The sequence below is a fragment of the Nicotiana tabacum genome, chromosome 18 (genome assembly GCF_000715075.1).
Source record: "Nicotiana tabacum cultivar K326 chromosome 18, ASM71507v2, whole genome shotgun sequence".
Classification (NCBI taxonomy): domain Eukaryota; kingdom Viridiplantae; phylum Streptophyta; class Magnoliopsida; order Solanales; family Solanaceae; genus Nicotiana; species Nicotiana tabacum.
In genome coordinates, this window is record NC_134097.1 from 88,733,673 (window position 1) to 88,741,601 (window position 7,929).

A 7,929-nucleotide genomic window follows, 5' to 3' on the forward strand; every position below is an offset into this window, starting at 1 on the left:
GCTTACGATGAAGCCCAAAAGTTTGCCCGACGGAACTTCGAAAGCGCATTTGGCTGGGTTTAGCTTCAAGTCATACTTCCTTAATCTCTTGAAGAATTTCCTTAAGTCTTGGATGTGATTATCCTGCGTCTTGGACTTGACTATCACATCGTCCACGTATACCTTTATTTCCTGATGCATCATATCATGGAAAATGGCAGTCATGGCCCTCATGTAAGTAGCCCCAGCATTCTTCAGACCAAATGGCATGACCCGGTAGCAGTAGGTGCCCCAAGGCGTGGTGAAGGCAGTTTTCTCGGCGTCCTCTTCATCCATCAGTACCTGATGATACCCAGCATAACAATCTACAAAAGACTGTATCTCGTGCTTGGCACAATTATCAACGAGGATGTGGATGCTGGGCAGCAGGAAATTATCTTTAAGACTTGCTCTGTTCAGATCTCTGTAATCTGCACATACCCGAGTTTTCCCGTCCTTTTTTGGTATTGGAACCACATTTGCTAACCATGTCGTATATTGGACTACCTGGATCACTCCTGTTTTCAGTTGCTTGGTGATCTCCTCCTTAATCTTGTCACTGACCTCAGTTTTGAACTTTCGTTGCTTTTGTTGAACTGGAGGACAATCAGGATGAATCGGCAATTTATGAACCACTAGATCAACACCTAGTCCCGGCATGTCATCATATGACCAAGCAAACACGTCTTTGAATTCAAGAAGAAGTTGAATTATCGTCTCTCGCGTTTTCTTGTCCGTGTGAATGCTTATCTTGGTCTCCCGGATTTCTTCCGGGGTTCCTAAATTTACCGGTTCAGTGTCATTCAGATTTGGCTTAGGTTTATTCTCGAAATATTCCAACTCTCGGTTTATCTCCCTAAAAGCCTCTTCCGCATCATATTCTGGTTCTGGGTTCATTAATTCGCAGTTAAATAACTCATTGTGATCTGGGTGTGAAGTCCGCGAGCATGTCATATTTAAAGCCGCATTATTATGACTGAAAAGAAAGATAAAAGGAAAGATAATAAAAACTCAGAACAAAAGAAAGAATGGGAAAGCAATGGTGATTTTTTTTTATTTTCTTTGGGAAGTTGGAAGACAACCATGTTTACAACTAGGAATTCAAAGTGACAATTGAAAAGAAGAAAACGTTCAAGTTACGTCCTAGAGATAACTTGTGACACAGAAAAGGTGGCAGGACAGGTCTACCCGGACTTCCGTCTAGTCGGGAATGGCGTAGCCTCCCAGTTTTGAAGTTGGGCGCTCGGCCCCATGTACAGCATCTCAGCAGTGCTTGTGCCTTCACCTGGTTGAACCATGTGGACCTCGTAGAGCATCTCTCTCATTGCCCCACATATCTCCTCGATTTCCTCAGCTGTGAAGACCTCATCATCTTCTTCTTCAATGTACCTCGGCCTGATGAAAGTTGCATATAAATCCGGCAGTGGTTGAGGTAACTTCCAACCCTCATTTTTCCTTTTCTTTGCCCACTCTTCGTCTGCTGGAGTAGGTTTGAAACCTAGTCCAAAAGGGTTCTTGATGATTGGCAAAGTAATGGGTTCTGTTATTCCCTGAAGGGTTCGCCCAAGCCCCTTCCCTGGCCTAAATCCATGCCGGATCATCTCTTTGGCCACCATAACCGAGGCATTAGACAAGAAAGGCTGGGGGCAGGGTATTCCCTCTTCGTGCTGCTTTGCTAGTACAATCTCAAAAGCTTGATAGACCGTATGTTCGCTCCCTTCTCTCGGTTCCAGATACGGGATGGACGGGTCCCGATAAATGGCATGCTCATCTTCCCCATGGACCACGATCTCTCGGTCTTCATACTCGAACTTCACCATCTGGTGAAGAGTGGAAGGCACGGCTCCTGCCGCATGGATCCAAGGTCTGCCAAGGAGAAAATTGTAGGATGTGTCCATGTCGATCACCTGGAAGGTTACTCGAAATTCGACTGGTCCTATGACCAACAACAGGTCTATTTCTCCCATGGTATCTCTCTTGATGTCGTCGAAAGCTCTTACGCAGACATTGTTGGGTCGGATTCTTCCGGTCCCAATTTCCATTCTTTGTAGCGTGGAGAGTGGGCAAATGTCAACACCTGATCCCCCATCCAACATTACCCGCTTGACATAGTAGTCCTCGCATTTAACTGTTAAATACAAAGCCTTGTTGTGTGCCGCTCCTTCCGGGGGTAAATCATTCTTGTTGAAAGAGATTTGGTTGACGGCGAAGAATCTTTCTGTCATCCGCTCTTGTTGCTCCACCGAGGTTTCAACTGGTACATATGCTTCATTCAGGGTTTTCAGCAGGATCTTTTGATGCTCGGTTGACCTCATCAATAATGACAGCATGGATACTTGCTCAGGGTACTTGCGCAGCTGATCTATCACTTCGTAATCCGGCATTTTCATTTGTTGGAAGAACACTTCCGCTTCCTCAACACTCACGGGCTTCTTTGGCGGGAAGCGCCTTTGTGTGGCGTTGTTCAGTTCTTGGGTATTTGAATACCTTCCAATGAAAGTATTTTCTGGAAGTTCTCCCATGACCTCTTTACCTTTGTACATTACCAAAGTCTTTTGATAATTCCACGGCACTGTGGACGGGTTGGTCATTGGCTTTTGTGGCACGCGTCCGATAACCACTGGCTCATTCAGCCGAGGTGGTTGAATCGTCCCCTGGACCACATAGGCCCCTTTCGGCACGTACACAGGTTTTGTCTTTTTGATTCCAAAGTTTTGCGTCTTCTCAGCTCGACCTCGTGGTATGTAAAGAACTTCGTTTTTTACAGGTACCACTTTCTTCTCCACCTTCTTTTCAGGCTTGTTCTTTATAGCCTTGACCTCTTCCCCCTTTTCTGGTTTCTGGTCCATTTTGGGCCTCTTCCCCGTGTCGATAATGGCAATTATGGCTTTCAGAGTAGGGTCGAACTCTTTGTCTTCACAAATCATTCCGATCAGCGGCCCATTATTGTGAGTGGGCAGTGGATTGTTAGTTACATTCGGGATCTCCTCATCCCTTAGCACTATCTTCCCCTGCTCTATCAAATTTTCGACCACTCTTTTCAATGACCAGCAGTCGTTTGTATCATGTCCCTCGGCCCCTGAATGATAGGCGCATCTGACTCCGGCTTTGTAAGAAGGCGATGTTGGGTTTTGCCTTGTTTGGGGAATTGGTTGCAAGAAACCCAACTGGACTAGCTTAGGGAACAAAGTAGAGTATTGTTCACCGATGGGCGTGAAAGTCCGCCGTCGAGGTGGCTCCTGGGGGCGGAAGTTATTCTGCGGGGGCTGTGGGTTATAGTGGTTGCGGTAAGGAGGCTGATTTTTGGGAGGTGGAGCTGGGCCTCGGTTGGCTTGTTGTGGTGGATGGTTATAAGGTTGGGCATTCATGACCATATAAGGTTGATGAGCATATGCCAAATTTGAGTGGGGGTAGTAGTGTTGTGGGGCTCTTTCCGGAAAATGGGGCCTGGGATGACGATACTCCCTTGCTTCAGAGGCTGCCATAGTCGTTTCTTCCTTCTTCTTCCCCCTCGTCGTTCCTCCGGACCCGCTTTGGACAGCCTGGGAGGTTGCCCTTATGGCTGCTTGACTCAGAATCCTACCTGTTTTCAAGCCATTTTCCACCATCTCTCCAATCTTGATTGCTTCCGCGAATGGCTTACCCATGGCTGACATCATGTTTTGGAAATAGTCAGACTCTTGAGCCTGGAGAAAGGTAGTGACCATTTCCACTTCATCCATGGGAGGCTTCACTCTCGACGCCTGTTCACGCCACTTAATAGCATACTCTCTAAAGCTTTCCGAAGGCTTCTTCTTCAAATTCGACAGAGAGTTTCGGTCTGGCGCAATGTCGATGTTATACTGGAATTGTTTTACAAAATCTCTGGCGAGATCATCCCATATATGCCATCGGGACATTTCCTGATCCATATACCATTCCGAAGCTATCCCTACTAGACTTTCCCCAAAATATGCCATTAGCAGTTCTTCTTTTCCGCCGGCTCCCCGCAATTGGTTGCAGTATTTCTTAAGATGTGCAATGGGGTCACCGTGCCCATCGTATTTCTCGAACTTTGGGGTCTTGAAACCCGTTGGCAGGTGCACGTGAGGGAACATGCACAGGTCGGCGTAAGAGACGCTCTTTTGTCCGCTCAATCCTTGCATATTCTTCAGACTTTGTTCAAGGCTTCTCATTCTTTTGGCAATCTCATTTTGTTCTGCAATTCTGGGGTTCTGATCCTGCCCTGGTGCGAGCTCGCACTGAGGCGGTAGAGGATTAGTACTGGTAGCGAACCTAGTTGGTTCCATTGAGAACGATGGTGCTTGGAATGTAAAAGAGGATGAGTCAAAGCTTGGCTTGTACGTGGTAGGCTGTGCTGTAACCGGGCAAGGCGATGCAGTAAAGATGTTCATGCTTGCATCAGTGGCCGACATTCGGGGACGAGGCTCAGAAGGCGATCCAGCAGAGAAGGCTGAGGTGGCTGGGTACCCGAATGGGGTAGCAGGATAATTTATGGGGACATTAGAAGTCCCGCTTGACCTGGAGAATAATTCAGGGAATCCGGGGACGACACTTGGCGGCTCTTTCCCATTGTTCCAGTCGTCCAGCATTTCCAACATGCGGAGCCGTAGGATTCTATTTTCCTCCGCAGTTGCGGATTCAGGTGTGAGGACGGCTGAGATTGAGCTCTCCTCAGAAACAGGGATCGTTTGCAATGGAATTTCTGAAGACATTTCCACACTTCCTTTTGACCTGGTGAAGTAAGTGTGAATACTGCTTCTGGCCCTAACAACAGGTAGTTGAACACTTCTCCTTGACCTCGTGAAATATGAGTGCGAGGCCAGACTTTCACCAAACCAACCGTCTTTTCAAAAACCCTGGAATACTCAATGACAAATGCACGGTTAATTTGTAGCAAATAACAGATAGTTAATCTCACGTTGGGCATGATGCACCTATACAGTTAAGTGGATTACTATATGTTTGCTACGAGAGCATGCGTCATTCCGGCATTTTTTATTAGTTTTCTTTTTTCTTTCTTTTCTTTTTCTTTTTCTCTTTCGTTTTTCTTTTATGTTTTTTTTATATATATTTTGCAGTAAAAGAAATGCGACCGGATCCGATGAGGATTGCCTACGTATCACGATGCCTACGTGAATCAGATCATTACGTAGTTCGAAAAACACAGATGATCGTAAAAGAAACAAACTCTTTATTGTTGAAATGTTCTATTACAAACTACATTTTGCAAAAGAAAAAGCGAACTTTGAAAATAAACCTAGATTCAAAATAGACTAAAAATCACCCTGATGGGAAAAACGAGCAGAAGATGCTAAGATACAGATTTGACCTATGAACGCATTATGGTTTTGAAAATTGGTGTCCGCGGGGCATCGTTCGGCCTCACCGCGGTCCTAGGCGTGAGATACCTCTCAAGTTGCTCCAGCTCATGCATAGTCTGCTTGACATAACCCATTACTGCCGAGAGGACGGTAACGCTGGACATGTTCTCACATCGTAGACATCGTCTGGTGATGGCATGGGCAATGGCCTTGATCCTATCTCTGGTTTGCTTTTTCTCTATGAGTAGGCGTTTCATCTGATCGCTACATATATTGAATACTTGAGCATCCTGTATATGCTGATGCTTCAGTCGCCGTACTTCCAACTTTATCTGGGCTATTGAGTCGTACCAGTATCTGCTCTCAATTTGGAAATCCTTAGCCTGATTAGCTGCTTTGATCTTGAGTGTAGCCAGCTCTCTCTTTATTTTAGCAACAGTTTTCTCGTGGTCGCCTTCCAATTGATTCAGGTATCGACGATGCTTATTTGCTCTTGTATCCCGCTGTGCCCTGAGCTCTGCTATGATGTTTTCAGATTTCTCCAAACCATCTTGCCATTCCCTGATTTCACCTTTTAGCCTTTTTATCAGCTGCTCGTCTGATCGACGCCTTGGTTGTTTATCCGCATCCACCCTTATCTGTTTGATCTGGGCTTTAAGCATTTCATTTTCTTGAATTAACCTGTTCCGCTTTCCCAGACCGGTGGCAATTTGCACGTCGTGTTCGTATTTCAAGCTTTCTACTTGTTGCTTTAACCTGCTGATTTCGGCGCAATAGTCTCTTTCCTTTGCTAACCAATCCCACAGTCTTTGCGATGATTCGGTGAAATTCCGGATGTGGGGTCTCTTAGCTGGCCTTTCATGCTCAAGTTCCCTTCTGTACCATGCAAGTAACCTGGCGCCGTTTCTCCTTTGGCTCGATCCCGCACGCAAGTATCTGATTTCAAATATTGACCCTCATTCTAGATTTGGCGAATCTTTGCTTCTGGGAACTGTCCGTTAGGACTTATCTCAACTGCTTGAGCGCTAAGATCTTCCTCATGAGGTACTGTCTGGCATCTTCCGAACTGTCTCAAAATTCGGCCGGGTGCGTAAGGTTGAATGCTCTTAAGCCCCATCAGCAAGAAATGAGTTTTAGCCGCCGACATATATAAGATCTCATCAACGGGCAACCATCCCAACGTCCATTGTATTTGGCTGGCGGTAAGAGCTTGAAAGAACGAGGTCCATGCCAGGACTCCTTTGGGCAAAATGATCTCTTTGGTTCTCGTGTAAGATTCTTCTATGCAGGTCTTTTCCGGGGAACCATGGCTCAAAATCTCGGAATGATGGCAGAGGTTCTCGGTCATCCATATCTGTAGGAGCAAGTTACAACCTTCGAAGAAATTTCCCCCAGCTTTACAAGCTGTGAGAGCTCGAAAGATGTCGGATACCACCATAGGCGCGAGAGTACTGTCACTTTGTGTGAGTAAAGTGCTGACGACCCCAGATATCTTCAAATCAATGTTTCCATCTTTCCTTGGAAATACCAGAAGGCCCAGGAATATTATCATGAACGCTACCCGTCTGTGCTCGTCCCACTTCTGACGAACTCCTTTGCTGCACAGTTTGTTGATTGGATTATTGAATCCCCCTCGTGACCGTACCTATCATATATGAAGCATGGAGTACAGAATCCGGCTGCTAGATCCGGGTTGTGGACTGTTCTAGGTATTTTCAATGAATCCAGGAACCGATGTACCGTGACGACTCTCGGGGCGACCAAGTATTTTTCCCTCAACGGAAGTTCAGTATTCCCGATGTATCCGGCCATTTCTTCCAAAGTCGGGGTGAGTTCAAAATCAGAGAAATGGAAAACATTGTGCGCCGGGTCCCAATAGGTAACCAAAGCTCTTATGATATCTCCCCGAGGCTGGATTTCCAATAAACCCACAAGACCTTTCAGATATTTCTTAACCTCATTTTGTCCTTCAACACCTAGATCACTCCACCATAGCCGTAACTTGACAGGGATTTTGGTCATTATTGAAAAATGTTCATTTCGCATCGTGCTCATCCTGCACATTTATTAAGGTGATTTTAACAAAACAAACTGACTCAAAAAAAATTTTTTTTTTTTACAGAGGGGATCGAGTTTTAAACACGGCCTTTAAACATTTCGGGGGCGAAGATTTTAAGGCTGTGTGGGTCTACTGGATAAAAATGCTAAACAAGACCCAAAGGTGGCTATTTATGCAAAGTCAGCCTTCCGGCGTCCCTTTCGGGAACATTCGGCTATTTATGACAAAACAGCGTCACCCGATTTATTTACGACTCTTTAAAAATTTGACACATTTTTTTTATTTATTTATTGATTTTTGGCTATTTAGAAAAATGGGGTTGAACCCGATGAGGGTTGCCTACGTATCTCACATCCGGTGAGAATCAAACCGGCGTAGTTCGGGCATATCATGAATAGAGAAAATCAAATAAACCTAGAAATCAAGAATAAGTATTTTTTATTAATTTTTTGAAAAAAAAAAAAAGATAAAGACCAAAGAAAATATTTATTTATTTTTCAGGCAATATTTGGACTATTAGTCTGAATT